This window comes from Scardinius erythrophthalmus, assembly GCF_964197995.2.
Source record: "Scardinius erythrophthalmus genome assembly, chromosome: 22".
Lineage (NCBI taxonomy): Eukaryota > Metazoa > Chordata > Actinopteri > Cypriniformes > Leuciscidae > Scardinius > Scardinius erythrophthalmus.
The window spans coordinates 9205993-9214232 of NC_138242.1; positions in this window are offsets into that span (position 1 = coordinate 9205993).

An 8240-nucleotide genomic window follows, 5' to 3' on the forward strand; every position below is an offset into this window, starting at 1 on the left:
TCTTCTGACTTTCATTTTTCCACGCTTACACTTTTGGCACTGTTTTTGCGCACAAATACGGCCAAAAGCATTGCAGGCCTGTGAACAGCAATTTGTAAGCGAAAACAACAGAGTCAGGAACTGCAGGACAGATTAAATGCGAAAAACCAACCTTTGTGTAAAAAAAAAAAAAAAAAAAAACTGTTGCAAATGTCTAAATTACTTGTGTGCATGGGGCAAAAAAGTTCCCGAAATAACCCGATTTGTACAGTTGCGTCTTTCTTTTTTAGCTGCTTCCAGTTTTGGCTCGATTCTCTCACTCATTGAATTTTGCAAGCGCGAAGAGGAGGGTGGGTCCACTTTCTTCATGTAGCCAATCAAATGAGCTTCTCGCTGACTCTCGATTTACTCTTATCTGATTGGTTCAATAAACACGCCAGTCACCAGAACACATCTTTATCTTCAATTGCCTCAGAAACGTTCTCGTTGCCGAAATGGTACTTTTAATGCACACATAGGCTACATGTTAAATAAATAAATTAATGAATAAATAAATAAATCATGATTGCTTAATAGGCTATGCACCATTAGGCTGACTATAGGCCCTGTCCCAAATGACACACTTCATATGCACATTCGGTCTTGCGCTTCATGATGAATGCGGCTATTTTTAAACTCAGGGTACATTACGGCATGTTTTCTATGTACGACGTTCTCTAATACCAAGTTTATAATGAACAACGCGTTATGGTTATTGTGTTATTAAAAATGTGTACGCCCAGAACAGAGGGGCGGGGTGAGCAAAGCTCATTATCATTTAAAGACACATATGCACTTACATACATTTACATTTAGTCATTTAGCAGACGCTTTTATCCAAAGCGGCTTACAAATTAGGACTAAATTAAGCGAGTCAACATGAAGAGGCAAAAACAACAACAACGCAAGAAGTGCTCAAGATACGAAGTTCAGGCATTATTCAGAGTAGCATAAGCCTGATAAGTGATGTTTCAAAGGGAAAGGACTTTTTTTTTTTTATGAGGTCAAGTGCTCACGGAAGAGATGGGTTTTCAGCTGTCTTTTGAATGTTGTCAGGGATTCTGCATTCCGGATGAGGGTGGGGAGAGCGTTCCACCAGCATGGAACTGTGAATGAGAATGTTCTGGAAAGTGATTTTGTGGCTTTCTGTGATGGAACCACGAGACGTCGCTCGTTGACCGATCGTTGGCTTCTGGTAGGGATGTAGACTCGTAGGAGTGAGTGAAAGTAGGAGGGAGCTGAGCCTGTGATAGATCTGTAAGCAAGCATCAATGCCTTGAACTTGATGCGAGCAGCGAGAGGTAGCCAGTGCAGTGAGCTGAACAGAGGAGTGACGTGGGCCCTCTTGGGCTCGTTGAATACAAGACGAGCTGCAGTATTCTGGATCATCTGTAGGGGTTTACACTTAAAGGTAGTGTAGGTAGGATTTTTCTAAAAAAAAAAACATTCCAAATTTGTTTAAACTGTCTTTATATACCAATACATAATTAAAATGTAAGTACTCTGAAAAAGAGAGTATAAAAATCGAGTGACTGTAGACCTTTTAATCTGCAATAAACACAGCTCATTATTTCCATTCACTCCCACCCCCTCCCTTCTGAGCTCCTTCCAAAGCCACGCCCCCAAAACACATGAACGCGCGACGCCAAACGCTCAGGCTCAGCTGGAAGACGGCGCATTTATTTACCTGAGATGAGTGGAGAGGAAGGAGTGCAGTACATACAGTGACATCATGTCAGAATCACATGTAATAAAATACCTAACTTTATCACTATGAATATAAACAAATAAGATTTCTTTTAGTACTTACTATCAAGCTAGCATATCGATACTGGTAAAGTTTGATTCGGTAGCAAGCTATATTTATAGGTAACGAGCTATATTTATAAGGCAAAGCTAAAAACAGGTTGCACTGATACACGTTTTTCCATTACCATCAGTTACACTGTGATGAAGGTGAATTCCGTGTAAGATTCATAACATATACGGTGTTTTGCATGTAAGAGTTTCCCTGATGAAAACATTGTTGACTCTAATGAAGACTAACGTACACTCCGGAGACAAGTAGCTGCTACCGCATCGTCGGTTCGAGGACAGGTCCGGGGTCGAGAGCGAAGCAGAGGAGGTCGTTCAAGAGTGCGGGCAGGGTCCGAGGAAGTAGTTTTTGCCTTGTTTGCCTTCGCTGACTGCATATGCAGGTGCTTTGAATTTCGAATGCTCTTTCTCTGCCATCATTTTACTCTTCGTAGGTTCCGCGCCTCTCAAATCAAACGGGTGCGCGCGCATATGGGCAGATCTAGCGACAGGGGTGGTAGCCATTGGTTGCGAGAGTGAGTGACAGTTGCCCAAACCAATCAATTGTTTCGTCCCGAATGGAAATAATGAGCTGTGTTTATTGCAGATTAAAAGGTCTACAGTCACTCGATTTTTATTCTCTCTTTTTCAGAGCACTTACATTTTAATTATGTATTGGTATATAAAGACAGTTTACACAAATTTGAAAAAAAGTTTTTTATAAAAATCCTACCTACTCTACCTTTAAACGGTGTGCTGAAAACAGAGCTGTTTTTGACCAGGTAAAATGATTGTTTTCTTACAATACTAATGAGAATTTTTAATTAAAGTATATTACAAACTTTTAATTTAGACCCTAAAGAATCATATTAGCTTGTACAATAATGGCATTATATGACCCCTTTAAAATAACTTTTAACTTGAGCAATGCACAATTGCACCACGTTCACAATTACGTATTTTAAAGTCACAATTGTGAGATATAAAAAACCAGCAATTCTGAGGAAAAACGTCAGTCTTTTTTCCTTAGAATTGGAAAGAGTATAGATTAATAAAGATCATAAAGATAACTCGCAATTGCAAGTTTATGTGTCACCATTCTGAGAAAAGGTGATAGAATGGCCAGATATAAACTCGCAATTGCAAGAAAAGAAGTCAGAATTACAAGTTTATTTCTCGCAATTGTGAGTTTGTATCTCACAATTTTTACTTTATAACACGCAATTGGAACTATATACAACGCAATTCTGACTTTATCTGTCAAGATAAAATACTTTATCTATCAATTCTGAGAAATTAAGTCAGAATTGCGAGATGTAAACTCGCAATTGTGAGATAAAAAGTCGCAATTATCTTTTAAAATGTTTATTCTGTGGTGGAAACAAGCTTCCATAAGTCATCCGTGTGACACGAGATGCAAGCGCCATGGTTAAAGACGTCCATCTAGCACGTATTTCAGTGGAAGAACTATAGTTGTGTCCCAAATGAAACATTATAAACTATGCACTGTAGTGTATACATTTTACTACATCCGCCATGTTGTCATTATCATGTTACCTATCAGCGTCAGTTGCGTCGCTTCACCTCCATTCATAAATCCTCTCCGGTGGCCTCATAGTAAATATTAAAGTAAAGTAAAGTGTCCATCGAATGTGTATTTCAGAATCTCGCCTGAAGTAGTAAGGACTTTTCGCCCACTGTTTTTCAAATACTATGTATTCGGACATTTTACTTTGTTGGTGTAATGTTTTTCGCAAAGCTACTATATAGCTAAGTATTCGGTTTCGGACATAGTGCAACTTACCACTCTTTGTTTTTCTGGTTATTGGGATTATTAGTACGCAATTTGGGACTCACTTTATCTGTTATTATATGTGGAATTTTTGTATAGGAAATTTACTAGTCTTGTTTTAAGAATTAAAGTTACAGTTTAATTTACAGTTAGATTTTTATTTTATTTTGTGACCACAAACTAATAAAAAAAAAAAAAATCTATAAATTAGTAAATTAAATGATTAAATAAATATATTAATCAACCCTAGGTTAAAGATTCTCTCAAAATTTGGTAAAAACTTTTTGAGAATACATATCATATGGACATATCAATATGTAAAGATAAAGATACAGTAGGCTACTACGATGTACTAAAAACGGAAAAGTTTTTCCTTTGCCTTTTTCGCGTACAGACTACAACGTAGTCAAAACCATCCCGGCTCACACGGATCCATGAAAATGACTAAAAAGACTGTATTCTGCTGCCAGGCCAGTAGTTGGCGATGTCACTTTGTAAAGAAACACTACACGCGTATAAACTGAAGTAGGTGTTTGGCTGCCAATATGGATGCCGTCGTATTATCCAGATGGATGCTGGACATTGGTGGTGATTGAGGAGATTCCCCCCTTCCATATGTAAAAGCGCTTTGAGTACCTAGAAAAGCGCTATATAAATGTAATTTTTTTTATTATGAATTATTCAGATAGTGGGTGTTTCTCAAACGGAAGGCTGAAGGCCATCTCAATTTGAAGGACCCTTGGAAGGCAGCCTTCGTTTTGCGTCCTTCATTCGGCCTGTTTTGAAGGACGTGTCAGATGTATCCTTCGCTGCCTTAAATCACCCACAATCCTTTGCACATATTCCAATTCACGAAAAGAAACTGATGGAAAATGAGTCGGTACTGAGCTTGTCTGAGTTTATTATAAAAATCTAAGACAAAAATAATGTTTTCGGACATGAAAGCAAAGATTTTATCTTTTGTTTTGCTGTAAGTTAATCACTTACACTAAACTGTCAATAAAGTAAGCTACTGGGAGACCGCAGACGGCTGTCATTCACTGTACTGCATTAAAGGTAGGGTAGGTAGGATTTTGATAAAAAACTTTTTTTCAAATTTGTTTAAACTGTCTTTACCAATACATAATTAAAATGTAAGTGCTCTGAAAAAGACAGTATACACCTGTCCTCGAACCGACGATGCGGTACTTGTCTCCGGAGTGTAGTCCTCATTAGAGTCAACAATGTTTTCATCAGGGAAACTCTTACATGAAAAACACCGTATATGTTATGAATCTTACACGAAATTCACCTTCATCACAGTGTAACTGATGATAATGGAAAAACGTGTATCAGTGCAACCTGTTTTTAGCTTTGCCTTATAAATATAGCTTGTTACTGATTCAAACAAAGTATATTTTAAACTTTACCAGTATCGATATGCTAGCTTGATAGTAAGTACTAAAAGAAATCTTATGTTTATATTTATAGTGATAAAGTTAGGTATTTTATTTATTGTGATTATGACATGATGTCACTGCATGCACTGCGCTCCTTCCTCTCCGCTCGTCTCAGGTAAATAAATGCGTCTTCCAGCTGAGCCTGAGTGTTTGGCGTCGCGCGTTCATGTGTTTTGGGGGCGTGGCTTTGGAAGGAGCTCAGAAGGGAGGGGGTGGGAGTGGGAGTGAATGGAAATAATTAGCTGTGTTTACAACAGTCGTGAGAGGTCTACAGACACTCGATTTTTATACTCTCTTTTTCAGAGTACTTACATTTTAATTATGTATTGGTATATAAAGACAGTTTAAACAAATTTGGAATGTTTTTTTTTTTTTAGAAAAATCCTACCTACCCTGCCTTTAATAAAAAGCCAGTTGATTTAAAGATTTGTAATACAAAGTATTTTTCCAAAATTAAGTTAATAGTATTTTCGTGTATTTCGTCAATTTGTGGCTTTTGAGAATCGATATCGAATCAACCACATTTTAAAAGACGATTAATCGAAAAATCTTTTTTTTTTGCACAGCCCTAGACTGAAGATGTAATACGCATGTGCATGCTGTCATGTTTTCACAAATTCACGTTTAAAAAAAAATGTGTTTAAAAAAAAACGTGCACTTTTAAACCCGTTTTGAAAAGTTCAGTTGTCATGTAAATGAACGCCAAAACGCAAAAAAAGTTTTTCTTTCTTATTTTTGAAAACAGTGTCATGTAAATGCCCCCTAAATATTAGTTGGTGGAAATAAATAATAATAATAATAATTATTATTATTATTAGGCTACAGTGATTGTATGTTTTAAAACTCTAAATTTGTCGTGTTATTTTAATGGTGGATAATACTTTTCCAAAGAATTTGTGCGCACCTTTATTACTTTAAAATGAAATAGGACACCAATTTGTACTCTCTTCGTGGAAAGAGCCAGTTGACAAAACAAGTGTTGTGTTGATCCCAATGACATCAGTACAGTGGAAGGGTGCTGGCGGGTGTTTGTTTTTAGAGGAAGAACCTGTTGAGCTGCTTTTGACAAATATACGTCATGTCTGCAATGCTTTTCTCTCCAGTTAAACTATATAGCAGAATTTTGTTTAAACAAGTAATCATGGTTAAACTTTTCTTTTTCACTGCCTGATGTTTGTTTGTTTGAACAAAATAAAGTGGAGAAAAAAAAATCAAAAGCAATTCTGCAACATGCCAAGTGAAAAACAGAGTGGGAAACAATTACATTAGTGCTGACAGCGCTCCTCCTGTGTTGGCAATAATTAAAAGTAAACTAAACCCTACACAGTTAATTTCCTCCACATCTTATTAGACTACAGACAGTTTACATTTAAGGGAAGTTGTTTGTTAATATATTTCATATATGTATATGTGTGATTTACATCATCAGGGAAAAAAAATACTCGGCTTTAGGTTAGATAGAAATACTCCCTGTGTTCACTTTACACAAAACCTATTATATGATGTGCACATTATCTGATATCAAGACACACCCAGCTCAGCTTAAGACTTGACGTTTGTCTGTTGTTATTATAATAAAGGCAAGAATAATAGGGTGTTTGTCTGAGTTTGATAATTTGAGAGGATTCTAGATTCTTTTGTTAACTTGCCAATCCACAGCGTGCACCATTCATCCAAAGGAGAAAACTAAAAACACTAAGTGATCACAACTCAATTGTATTCCTTTTTTGTATTTCCATTTTCATTTTGGTAAGAAAGTATATCCCAAAATAAAGAAAATATTAATAAAAAATAAACTAAAATAAGTGAAAGAGGAAGACCAACCTAATAATAAAGCACGGGGGAGGGTGAGGAGCATTTAAAGAGAGAGAACAAGTGAGTTATAAATAGTTGGGAAAGAATAAAAAGGAGGAGTTTTAAAATAAGGAAGAACTTTGGTTAAAGGTAGGACAAAGGTTGTTGTACATTGTTTTCCCGTCATGAGAAAAAGGAGAAGTGGCAATAAAACAAGTCATTATCAGTCAGCAGAGAGGGAACAGAGGCAGAGAGAAGCAACAGAAACCAAGAGTTTAGAGACTAAATACACACTAAAGCTGTCATGTGTGAACGCTGTAGTGCCAACAGGTTTGACTAGATCTTTCAGAAACAGATTTTTAATGTAAGGGTTAATTAGGAAAAGCTGTTTACTTTGACTACATACCGGATTGATCATGGAACGAGTTTTGACTTTAGTTTTGCTGTGTGCTGTTTCTGCATTGGTAAGTCACTCTTACTCTATATACATATACTCTTACACTCCATAGCCATATGCAACATGACAAATACACCTGTGGACGATACCAGCGATCGAAGCATATCGAAGTCAAAGATTAGCTCTGTTTATAAAGATTTAAAGACTTATAAATACAAAGGGAAACTAAGACTTAATGTAACTCTTCAAGTATACTCACAATGGCCTTGGCAAAAGGTTAATAAAAGTTTAGGAACAGTAATGTTTTTTTTTTTTTTTTTTTACATAATACTTTTATTCAGCAAGCATTCATTAATTTGACCAAACTGACATACCGATAATGTTACAAAAGGTTTCTATTTCAAATAAATGTTGATCTTTTGAACTTTCCTTTCATCGAAAAAGTATTGTGGTTTCGTTAAAATAGTAGTTTTTCATACTGATGGTAATAAGAAATGTTTCTTATACAATGAATCGGCGTATTAGAATGATAAGCTGGTTTGCAGTGATGAGTAATGATACTGATATTTTTGACACATACCAAACTTTTGAACTGTAGAGTGTGTGTTTGTGTGTGTGTGTGTGTGTTTGTTTGTTTTCGAAATACAAAATACTGTTTGTATTTTATAGGGTTTGAAAACAAACAAGTGTAATTTGTATTTGATTAGTTCAGACAACCCCAATTTTCTCGCACATGGGCATCTAATATTGGGTTACTGAATTTTTTGCAAGAAAATATGAAGTAGGGTTGGACTCAATTCCAAAAAAAAGAAGCGATATTTCAATTCCGAGGCATTCATAATTGAGAGTCGAGTCCAAGGTTTGAAGTCGAGTCCACCCCAAGTAATTAAGTCTTCAGAAGAGCCAATTTAACAGTAATGTAGGTCACACTTCAATAGTCCACTTTAGACATTCTTCTAACTACAAGTAACTTTGCGGCTACATGTCAACTAACTGTCAATAGAGG